Source organism: Brienomyrus brachyistius, chromosome 12, assembly GCF_023856365.1.
Source record: "Brienomyrus brachyistius isolate T26 chromosome 12, BBRACH_0.4, whole genome shotgun sequence".
Classification (NCBI taxonomy): domain Eukaryota; kingdom Metazoa; phylum Chordata; class Actinopteri; order Osteoglossiformes; family Mormyridae; genus Brienomyrus; species Brienomyrus brachyistius.
The window spans coordinates 13291226-13303338 of NC_064544.1; positions in this window are offsets into that span (position 1 = coordinate 13291226).

The following is a 12113-nucleotide window of genomic DNA, read 5'->3' on the forward strand; positions in this document are numbered from 1 at the left end:
CTGGGCCCAGCTGACCACAGGGGGGACTGACGGAGGGGGACTTACGATGTATTGCCATTCGTAGTCCTGGTTTTCTGAGATGATCCGGCGGGAGGAAGCGCAGTGCTGCACTGCAGGGGCACAAAGAGGGGTTCAGACTGTCAGGTGACATAAACAGACCTGGCACTGGAGTGACGGCGAACATGTGACCAAAGGTACATTAATCCTCCTCCATCCTGAATCCACCCAGAAGAGTGGAAGTGGCAGTGCGGTCCTGTACTCACCCTGGCAGGACGCGCCGGCCTGGCATTCAGTCATGTGCTCCAGGACCTTCCTCATGGTGGCGCAGTGGGGCCTGGAGCACAAAGACAATTCCCTGCAGTTCTGCTTCCGCCACTGGCACCAGTCGGCGTGTTTCAGGAGTTTCAGACGCTCCTGGATCAGCTCAGGATTCTCCTGGTCAGTCGAGGGGCCCGAGGGGGGGGGGGGGGCAGAACAACAGTCTCATCAGCAGGGGTCACTGTATGTTTGTTACAGTCACCAGAACAGCCTTCATGCTCTATGCTCTGCATCCTGGGCCTGTAAACCTCAGCTGTGTTTCTCCATCATGATCAGAGCGGTTTCTGTGTGGCTGGAAAAGCTCGATATCTGAAGCGCCACTCAAAGCCCTTTCCCTCGAGTCCCCATCTGAACGTGGTCTGGGGCCCCTGCTGGTTGGGGGGGGGCAGCTCTCACCAGGTTTGCCACCTTGGGGGCACCCAGGAGGTCAGCTGGGAGGGGGGACAGGCTGTTAAGGAGGGGGGACTTGGTCTGGAGCTGGGTGCCAATCCCTCCCACACCAGAGACCCCTGTACCCCCAGCTGCTGTCCTGTGCCCTGTCCGTGGGGCTGCCAGAAGGGGGCACTGTTCTCTCTGAGGCCCATCTGATGGGGTAGCAGTGCCTTTCCAGTGTAATAAAAATGATAGTTGCAACTATAGGGGCGAGTTGAGCAGATAATGTGCCAAAGTGATCAGCACCACAGCCAGCGAATAAGGGTGTGAAGGCAGAACCAAGACAGGACATACTGGGGTGGAAGTAAAGAAAACATCTACTCACTTTTCTATCTCTAAATTCTGTTCAGCACCAGGTAAGAAGTAAATTTATCTGACATGACTTAAAATGTCTTTATTAAAGCAGGGCAAGCTTGGAGTCGACATCAGAGAAACCGAGTATTCCCATTACAAAGAAGTGACCCCCCCGCAAACAATAGAAAGGCTCAGCTCTTATACATTTCTCCCCTAAAAGGGAATCTTCTACCCCATTGGATAAGATGGAAAGCGTGATGACCTCAGAGGTGATGACCTCATAGGTGATGACCTCATGCACCTCCACATACCTCCAGGCCCAGGGACAGACAGCCAGTCGCCATCAGCTGCGTCCCCCCCCCCCCCCTGCTGGCCCTTCACATATTTCTATTTAATCCATTCCATGCAATCAAGCAAATCAGTTTAAACACAGCACACATATAAGGCTACATATGAATATGCGTCTGTTTCTCTATTTCCAGCTGCTCCCCCGTTATCTTCCTCTGTGACATTGACCAGCCTGTGTAATACGCCTCGTTCTCTCAGCAAGGCAAAGGAACCTCCGATTATCCTCACAAACCGGTGGTTTCAGGTTCGAGGTTCAGGGGCAGTGCAAGACACACACATACACAGTCTTCTTGCTTAAGACACTGACAGCCCTCCCACAATGTCCCCCTTCCCGGCCCTACTGGAATTTCTCTTCCCCAACAGCTGGAAGGCAACCCCATCAGAAGTGAAGGCAACGTGAGAACATATGCACACAGTCAGCAGGAATGTTCCAGATACAACATATGACAACAATCAGTGCAGCAGTGATCTCGCATAAATGAATGTGTTAGACTCCACGGTGGTGTACAAGGGGGGGTTATGGAAATTCTGGGCCGTAGCCTGATGCGCCTCCTCAGAAATGTATGCAGATGATATTCAGCTGCTCATGTTGATGTTGATGTTCAGGTTCATGTTCAGGTTCATGTTGATGTTCAGGTTCAGGGTCATGTTCAGGTTCAGGTTCAGGTTCAGGCCCTGCAGCTGGCCGTGTGCCTCACAGATGACGCTGTCCTGCCTCCCGTTGCTCAGCCATGGAGAGAGACACAGCTGTGCTGCACTAGTGGGGGCACCAAAGAGCCGGTTTGGGCAGTGCGATCAACTGGACCTGCTGAAAAATGACCTTGGGGGGTCAGTGCAGACAGTGGGGCGAGACTCTTTGGGCGTCAGCTAATCACACCCAGCACCTGGAGAGGCAGGCCTTTATGCACATGCCCCCCCCCCCCCCCCGCCGTGCAGAGCGAGATGCTGAGGACCAAGTCCTCAGGACTCTCTCTCCTAAGCAGCTCGTCCATGTTCAGCCGGAGCAGCTGCGCCCCCTGCAGGCGGACCTGGGGTTGGCGATGGAGAGCGAGATCATGTGGAGTGAGTCGGCTGGGACCCCCCCAGAGTGGACGTGCCTGCTGCATGGATCGGGTACGGTGACAGCGCAGACCTGGGGAGGCCCATGTGGGCGAACAAAGCGGCTGAGCTGTTATGGGCCATGTGGCTCCAGGCAAGATGCCCCCCCCCTCATTGGGGCCCCAGAGAATGCTGGGGGTGTGGCCAGTCTGGCTGACTCGTTAGGGAACAATCCATGCACAGCCAAGTGCGGGGAAATGAGGTAGGGTCTGCATAGAGGGGGATGAACGCACCCCAAGCACACTCACCCCGTCTGCATGTGCTGCTGGAGTCTGACCCCCCTCCCCCAGAAGCCGATGACGACGCCCCCGATGACGGTGGTGAGTCACACCTGTGCTTGAGACGTTTGCCATGTCCCCGTCACAGTGGAGGGAGTCCCCTGCTCCGCCCCAGTGGACACAGGGGCCACTGGAGAGGCCTGACGTGGAGCTGCCTGGCAATCACTCTGGACCCTGTGGTCACCCCCCCTCCCCCCCACCACCACCACGCACAGCGCTTAAGCAATCAGCCTGGCTGCAACTCAGACTGGCAGCCCTCAATGCGTCTCACAGCCCCCTGTGAAACCTGCTTGTCCTGCGTCCTGAGCCACACCCCCATCCCCCACCCCCGCCACCCCCCCCCATCCGACAAGCCACTCTGCTGTAGCTCAGCAGCCACAGATGGACAAGGAGATCCTTGTAGCTTGTGCTGGAGAAGGTGACAGCAGTGGCCTCAAGCCGGAGAAGTGCCACTTCCTGCAGTGAGACCCTGGGGGAGCTTTGGCACCATGGAGGACAAACTACAGTTTAGCCCATTGTGAGCCGGCCCACTCCCCCCACCCTGGGCCTGGCCTCCTATTACAGGAGGTTCCTGGGGGGTTTTCCCTGCATGTTCCAGCTGCGGCAGAGGGACGGGGAGTTCGTCTGGTCACCCCAGTGCCAGGAGGCCTTCTGTAGTCTGTAAAAGGCCCAGAGTGAGACCCCGGTGCTGCCCCCGCTGACCCCTCCCTGCCCTCTGTCCTATACACTGATGACAGTGGGGCAGGGGCTGGGGGGGTCCTCTCCCAGGGGGGGATTAGATGGAGAGAGGGGGGGGGTCGCGTCCTACAGCCACGTGTTCGACAAGGCAGAGCGAAACTACTGTGTCACCCGACAGTGAGGCACAGAACTGGTGCCCGATAATCCAGCACAGATGCCCTTTGGCGCCGCCCTTGTGCTGCAAATGGGGGCATTTACTGTGAGTGGGGGGAGGTCTGGGACCGGGAGCTGCTCCTGGAGGGGGAGGCCTGGCAGCTGCATGCCGGGGAGAGGCGTCACCTGCCCTGAGCTGCAGGCTGTCATCATAAAAGATTATGACCCCCACATGAAACAAATATCATTTGTTTTTCACGAAAAAAAAAAAAATATATAGAAATGGCACATAAGAAATATGGGAGATACTAAATGTTAAGCTAATATTCGGTACTCAGAGTCAATATTTGGGAACTGTAAACAAAATCTAGTGTAGTCAAGTATGTCCCATAAAACAAGCAAAATAAAGTTTAATAAGGTAAAAATAAAAAACATCGCCTGGACATGCATGTAGAATGAGGATGATTAACATGACTGACTTCTGTGGTGAAACCAGTATGTCAGTAATCTTCTTTAAGAGGGTTTTTTAAGAAAAATTTAATGGTCAATGTGTTCAGGAGATCGTGTGCTCAGAGCGTAGCGTCCCATGTCCCCTGCCGTACTAAACACACGCTCTGAAGGTACGCTAGCTTGCCCGCTACTTATAAATGACCAAGTCAGAATGATCTACCTACTATAAAAGTGCAAAACATATATTTATCTATAAAACCAGAGTATTCTTTAATATTATTATTATTACCATTTTTATTATTAATTTCCCTTTGGGATAAATAAAGCATTTTTGAATTGAACTGGGATTTTACTTCCTTCACCTTTCTATTTCTCAGCTCAGATTTCAGAGGTCAGTTAATATCGTAGTTTTTATGAACAGTCCGAAAATGCTGCTCCACATTTCCGTTCTTTTGAATAGCAACAGCAGACTGATAGATGAGGCAAATGCACTTTGAATATGACATTGTGAAAAAACAGTCCTTTCCCTCATTACCTCATTTCCATTCTGTATGGAAGAGGTAGGTTTTTGGCTTCTTACTTGGTCCAGCTCCCCCATTCATTTTTATATCCTTTCTTAAGTTTAGTAGAAATAAATTGGAGGCTAACTAGGGAACTTGGTAGCTTGATAGAGTTTTGCAGCAGCTGGTGCGGTTGAACGCATCATCCATCCTCTGTTTTTTATGCCATGCGATCTACCCACACTACCTTTGCGATTGACCAGTAGATCGCGATTGACGCATTGGGCACCGCTGGTGTGGACCATGTAAACGTCAGAGTGGATCATGAAAACAATACTGGAACCGGCGAGAAAAAAAAATGGTTGTAGTATGAGCGGATCAATACATCGATACAAATCGTTGCATTGTTATACCCCTAATGCAGACCCCATCCATCCCCCCCACTACAGGAGCCCAGAGCCCCACCCCCACTCTCTCAGATTACCAGCCTCACTTGATCTTTTGCTTTTACATTCGAGAGCAGTATTGCTTATATCCTGCAGAGGGCGATGTTCTGAGCATCGCTCATACTACAATAACTAGGGATACACTGATACCATTTTTTTTCCATACAAAGTATGAGTACCAGTGCTCACTACAGTTTGTGAGCCACGGAAAAAATGCATAAATTAAGGGTCCCGCTTGATGGCGTGTGTGTACTTGTGTGTGGAGGGGGGTCGTGGGTGATGTATTTCTCAATATTTCCATTCATCTTGATACTTTTCAACTTCATTATTGCATGTTGTTGTTAGTCGTCACCCAGCCTGAGTATAATCTGTTTCTCATACCTCCTCTTGATATTTTACTGAGCAATTTTTTAGATTTCTGTCGTGAATTTTGAAGCCCTTCCACTCCTCAGGCATTTTGTGTTCTTGCTTATTTTGCTTGTTAATGATGCATCATGACGTAAAACCGTCCATAGGCATCGGCACATTATCACGAGGGTGAGTATAGATATTTCGACACACAGTGTATGACAGGAAGCTCATTGAAAGATTAAAGGAAAAACGTATCCAGTTTAAAAACCGTGTATAAACCATGAGGCTCAGCTGTCATACACCCACACAGCAGCAGGTCACACAGACTGAGCCTCTAGCTACACAACACACCCTAAATACCCAGTATTCACTACCTATAAAGTCCCGCTTTGACAGGCTGCTAAGATGTACTACAGCAAAGCTGCCGCTCTGGGTAAGTATCTGAGGGCAGGAAAATCACCAAGGTCATCAGGTGCCCCCCCCCCCCCCCCGACTCATCCCTGTAAAAGAGTAAAATCACTGTAATAATGACTCTCAAGATAAAACAAAGCGGACCGACGCCTGCCTACCCAAACCCGACTAAACCACACTGACAGGCACCAGCCTGAGCCTCACACTTTCAGATCCTTCCCTCCATGAAACACGCGGCCAGCAGTGAGAAGGAGAGAAACGGCGGGAAATGCTCACCTACCCGTCCTTTCCTCACAGCCGATCCCGCCGCTTAAGCCACACTGACCCCCATAAACCCGCCACATCCAAAGACTGGTTACCGCTCGGCATTAACCAGCATGTTAACCAGCTGCTTTAATTTACCCAAAATTCTAACTCAAGCCGAAAGAAGAAGGGGCCAAAACCCAAAGCAAAGTCGTCTGACACGTAACTAACCCATCAACTAGCTACTAAATTAAAATTAAATAATAATGATAATATTATTATTATTAAGATAAGTCCAACCATCCATCCATTTTCCAAACCGCTTATGCTACTGGGTCGCGGGGGGTCCGGAGCCTATCCCGGAAGCAATGGGAACGAGGCAGGGACCAACCCAGGATGGGGGGCCAGCCCATCGCAGGGCACACTCACACACCATTCACACACACATGCACACCTATGGGCAATTCAGCAACTCCAATTAGCCTCAGCATGTCTTTGGACTGTGGGAGGAAACTGGAGTACCCAGAGGAAACCCCACGACGACATGGGGAGAACATGCAAACTCCACACACATGTAACCCAGGCACTCGAACCCGGGTCCCAGAGGTATGAGGCAACAGTGCTGACCACTGCACCACCATGCCGCCCCAGTAAGAAAAGTTACATTGCTAAAAGAGACTGAAAATTATATAGCAATAATCCGCCAAACCAAACTAAACACACTGACTCAAGCCGGCGACTGATCTACATGAAACGTATAAAACAGCGAGGGAGGAAAGAGGAGAAAAGCCCAGCAAACGCTCACCTCACCGTCTCTCCCCCACTGCCTGTCCTGTCGCCTGAACCACATCCACCGACTCGCTTCCTCCGCTCCATTAACCAGCATTTTAACCACCTGTTTTACCTGATTAGCGCAGAACAGCAGCGCTGCTGTTCCGTCCTTCCTTAACTAAAGGCTGTCTAATAACTTTTACCTCCTTCTCAGTATTAACAGCCTTTCCTTAACAGCCTCTAACTCAGAGGCAAAACATGCCAAACCCTTACTGTGCCTCCATGTGTATCTGCCTTGACTCTGACTGACAGCACATCCTGATAGGATCTGCCACAGCCATACAAGTACACGGGGTATGTTTGACCCCGAAGTAAATGATGATAAACACAAACCCCAGATATAGATGTGCAGGTCTGTCAAACTATCAGAGATACATGAACCAAGGAAGAGAGCAGGCCATACTGCGCATACTGTGGGCCCCAGCTGACCACAGGGGGGACTGACAGGGCGAGGAGGAAGGTACTTACCTTGTAGCTCCATATGTAGCCCTCCTCCCACTGTGACATGATCCGGCGGGAGGAAGCGCAGTGCTTCACTGCAGGGGTACAAAGAGGGGTTCAGACTGTTAGGTGACAGAAACAGACCTGGCACTGGAGTGACGGCGAACATGTGACCAAAGGTACATTAATCCTCCTCCATCCTGAATCCACCCAGAAGAGTGGAAGTGGCAGTGCGGTCCTGTACTCACCCAGGCAGGACGCGCCGGCCTGGCATTCAGTCATGTGCTCCAGGACCTTCCTCATGGCTGCACAGTGGGGCCTGGAGCACGAACACCGGCTGAATTGCTGCTCCTCCCACTGGCACCGCTCAGCATGTAGCAGGAGCTCCAGTCGCTCCTGGATCAGCTCAGGCTTCTGCGGGTCAGTCAAGGTCCCCGGGGGGGACAGAATAACAATCTCATCAGCAGGGGTCACTGTATGTTTGTTACAGTCACCAGAACAGCCTTCATGCTCTATGCTCTGCATTCTGGGCCTGTAAACCTCAGCTGTGTTTCTCCATCACAATCAGAGCGGTTTCTGTGCGGCTGGAAAAGCTCGATATCTGAAGCGCCACTCAAAGCCCTTTCCCTCGAGTCCCCATCTAAACGTGGTCGGGGGCCCCTGCTGGTTGGGGGGGGGCAGCTCTCACCAGGTTTGCCACCTTGGCGGCACCCAGGAGGTCAGCTGGGTGGGGGGGCAGGCTGTTAGGGAGGGGGGACTTGATCTGGAGCTGGGTGCCAACCCCTCCCACACCAGAGACCCCTGTACCCCCAGCTGCTGTCCTGTGCCCTGTCCGTGGGGCTGCCAGAAGGGGGCACTGTTCTCTCTGAGGCCCATCTCATGTGGTGTCACTGCCTTTCCAGTGTAATAAAAATTATGAAGTTGCAACTGTAGGGCCAAGTTGAGCGGATAATGTCCCAAAGTGATCAGTACTACAGCCTGCAAATGAGGGTGTGAAGGCAAGACCAAGACAGGACACACCGGTCCAAGACACACACATACACAGTCTTCTTGCTGAAGGCCTAAGACACTGACATCCCTCCCACAATGCCCCCCATCCCAGCCCCACTGGAATATCCCTTCCCCTCAGGCCGGTGACCTGAGCTCATATGCACATAGTCAGCAGGAATGGTGTAGATAGAACGTACAACAACACGCAGTGAGGCAGTGATCTCTGCAAAAAGGACATGTCAGTTGCCACGCTGATGTACAAGGGGGTTCTTTGAAATTCTGGGCCCCCTATGGGTCCCCCACTGAAGAAACTGCCAAGGGGGAGGGACCCAAGCTAGCCTGCGCCTGACGCAGCCCCCAGGAATGTAACTATGCAGATTATTTTCAGCTCTTCATGTTCATGGTCAGGCCCTGCAGCCGTCTGTGTGGCTGCTGAAAAGTGACCTGGGGGCTCACTGCAGACGGGCAGGTGAGTCTCTTCAAGCATCAGCTAATGACACAGCGGTGCCGGGGGGGGGGGGGCGGACCTACGCCCTTGCCTGTGATGTCTCTCCTGAATGCCCTGCTGCTGTACTGCTGTCCGTCCTGCTGTCTGATGCAGCACCAGTACCTGCCTGCCAGCACTTACCTGCCCCCCACTTTAAGTCTCAAATATTAAACTCTGGACAGTGTGAATTGGCACTTTGCCATCTTGCTCATTTGACTTCCTCTGCTGCCCCCTGGAGGATGGGCTCCCCCTTTGAGTCTGGTTAGGGTTAGGGCTTCCTCTGCTGCCCCCTGGAGGATGGGCTCCCCCTTTGAGTCTGGTTAGGGTTAGGGCTTCCTCTGCTGCCCCCTGGAGGATGGGCTCCCCCTTTGAGTCTGGTTAGGGTTAGGGCTTCCTCTGCTGCCCCCTGGAGGATGGGCTCCCCCTTTGAGTCTGGTTCTTCCCAAAGCTTCTTCCTTCTAGGCAGTTTTTCCTTGCCACTGTCTCACTGGGGGCTTTGGGCAGTGATAATGTAAAGCGCCTTGAGACAATGCAATACTGTGAAAATGCTCTATACAAATAAAACCGAACTAAACTAAACCTACACACACATGTCCCCCCCCCCCCCATACAGAGCGAACTGCCAAGGACCAGCTCATCAGGGTTCCCTCCCCTAAGCAGCTCGTCCATGTTCAGCCAGAACAGCTGCGCCCCCAGCAGGCGGACCTGGGACTGGCAGTGAAGGGAGATCCTGCAGGGCAAGGAGGGGCCCAGCAGCACAGACAGGGCAGTGTGACCCCACCCCCCCTAGAAGCTAATAACAACGCCCCCCCAGTGGTAGCGGTGGGTCACACCTGCACTTGGGACTTTCGCCATGTTTGTGTCACAGTGGAGGGAGTCCCCTGCTCTGCCCTGGTGGACACAGGGGCCACTGGAGAGGCCTGACGTGGGGCCGCTTGGACTCTCCAGCGCTGATGCCCTTTGGCGCCGCCCTTGTGCTGCAGATGGGGCCTCTGCTGTGAGCGGAGGGAGGTCTGGGACCGGGAGCTGCTCCTGGAGGGGGAGGCCTGTGCAGCAGTGTGCCAGGGAGAGGTGTCACCCGCCCTGAGCTGCAGGCTGTCGGACTGGAGAGAGCGACAGGAGCAGGACACCGACCTGGCGGAGGTGCTGCAGTGGGGGGGGGGGGGCAGCAGAGGCCTTCATGGGAGGAGGGGCAGCATTCTCCCGGGAGACTGAGGGGCTGCCGTCCAAATACGAGGCCCTGTGCCTCTGTGACTGCGAGCTGCAGAAGGGTCTAGGAGGCAGTACAGGAGGGACACTGAGGACTTCTGCCACCGCTGTGACCTCTGCACGGTACGGAAGGGTCCTATGGGCAGGTCACTCACCCAGCTCCGGCAGCCCCCAGCGGAGGCCCAATGGACAGAGTGGCGGTGGACAGGTTGGGCCACCTTCCCTGTTCTGACAGGGTAACAGGTACATGCTCACGGGGATGGATTACGTCACCTGGTGGCCAGAAGCCTTTACCACCCCTGACCAGGAGGGGGAGACAGTCGCAGATGCCCTGGTGGAGGGAGTGTTCATCTGGTCGGGTGACCAGGGGAGGGATTCTCAGTCTGCTGTGTTCCCTTCCCTGTGCAGCCGACTGCACATACACAAGACACACACTCCCCCCCCCCCACACATCCTGGGACTGCAGCTGCCGTCCTTGTGGCAGAGCATCAGCGCGACTGGGACACACAACTGTCCCCAGAGTAAAATGGGACGGTGTCCCAAGCTGGCCAGCCGAGGGGGGGCTGCAGAGTGCAGGAGCTAATGGGTGAGGGGGTGTACAGGGTGCTCCTGCTGCCTAGGGGGTGGGCGGGGGCTCTGCATAGAGACAGACTGGCCCCTTATGGGGGAGACGTCACCACCCAAGCTCTGGGGCCTCTGATTTCCTCTCCCTGTTCCCCACCCACGCACTGCCCCCCCCCCCCCAGTTCCCTTGCCCCCAGGTCCCCAGTAGTCATGGCCAGACACCGCCGAGCATCACCAGGACTTTGCTTAGGGAGCACGCTATGCTTCCCTTAGCTGGGGAGGGGGCACTTCTTGGTGCAGGATAATACCCAGCTCACCTGAGGTTGGGGGGAGTTCATTACCCAGCCTTCACTTTCAGTTTTAATTCATTTTTAGCTCCCGAAGGTTTTCCCCCCCCATCCCCTTCATGGTGCGTGCAGCCTTCCTGTGGGCGGCTGCAGCAGAGCTACTCCCACAGAGAACAGAAGGGTATAGTGGCTGTTTATTTCGAGCTGCTGTGAGTTATTTTATGGTGACTGGAGAGCCACTCCCACCACCAATCCCCAAAAATTGTTTCCCTGCAAGTTTGCAGAGCTGGATGCAGGAAAAATAAAAAAGGAGACAAAGAAAAGGCTGAATGTGACCTGGAGGTCCTTCGGGAAGGAGGGAAACTCACAGACTTTCCAGTGTGTTAGACAAAAATGGACCTGGACTCCTGTCCACAGAGACCTGTCGACCCCGAGCAGTCAGCACCGTCATACGCTGCTAGATGACAGCCCACAGCATCACCATCACATCAGGCTGACCAGTCCTGTGCCCCGGCTGACCTGACGTCCGCTGTCTCCAGTCAAACTTGTTCCAGAAATGTCTGGCTACAAAGCATAGGAAGCTGTGCCTAGATGACAGCGGTCGGCTACACGATGTCCTCCAACTGACCGTGGTCAAAGTGGCAGGACCCAATGGTGACCGTATGTGACCGTATGTTAGTCCACCGACCTGGACTGCTGGTGACCTCACTGATGTAGCACGGAGCTTCACCGACGCCTGACAAACAGGGGGCATGAGGTTTATCAAAGAACTGGGACAGTTCTGCAGAGAATTTCAACCCATCAGTTATAAACTCTGTAAGCTATTGCATTTGGGATTGGATTTTTCCAAGATGATGATTCAAACCCTTTATTGCTGTTGCAATATACCATGTCACTAGTCACAAGTACCAGCGAAAAGCAAGATCTCCACCTTCTGGTGCAAGGCTGCATATCACGGCCCAAAACCCATCTTACAATCATGAGAACAATGTGGAATGTCATACATTCCTGGCCAGACTGCACAAGGATCATATATATACACACACATACAGAACTCGTGACCATAAGTGGAAATTAGCGGGAGGACATTTTAAAACGAATTTGAGGAAGCACTTCTTTACACAGCGTGTAGTTAGAGTATGGAATAGTCTTCCTGCTAGTGTAGCGCAAGCTAAAACCCTGGGTTCCTTTAAATCAGAGCTAGATAAGATTTTATCAGCTCTGAGCTATTAGTTAAGTTCTCCCCAAACGAGCTTGCTGGGCTTGAATGGCCTCCTCTCGTTTGTAAATTTCTTCTGTTCTTA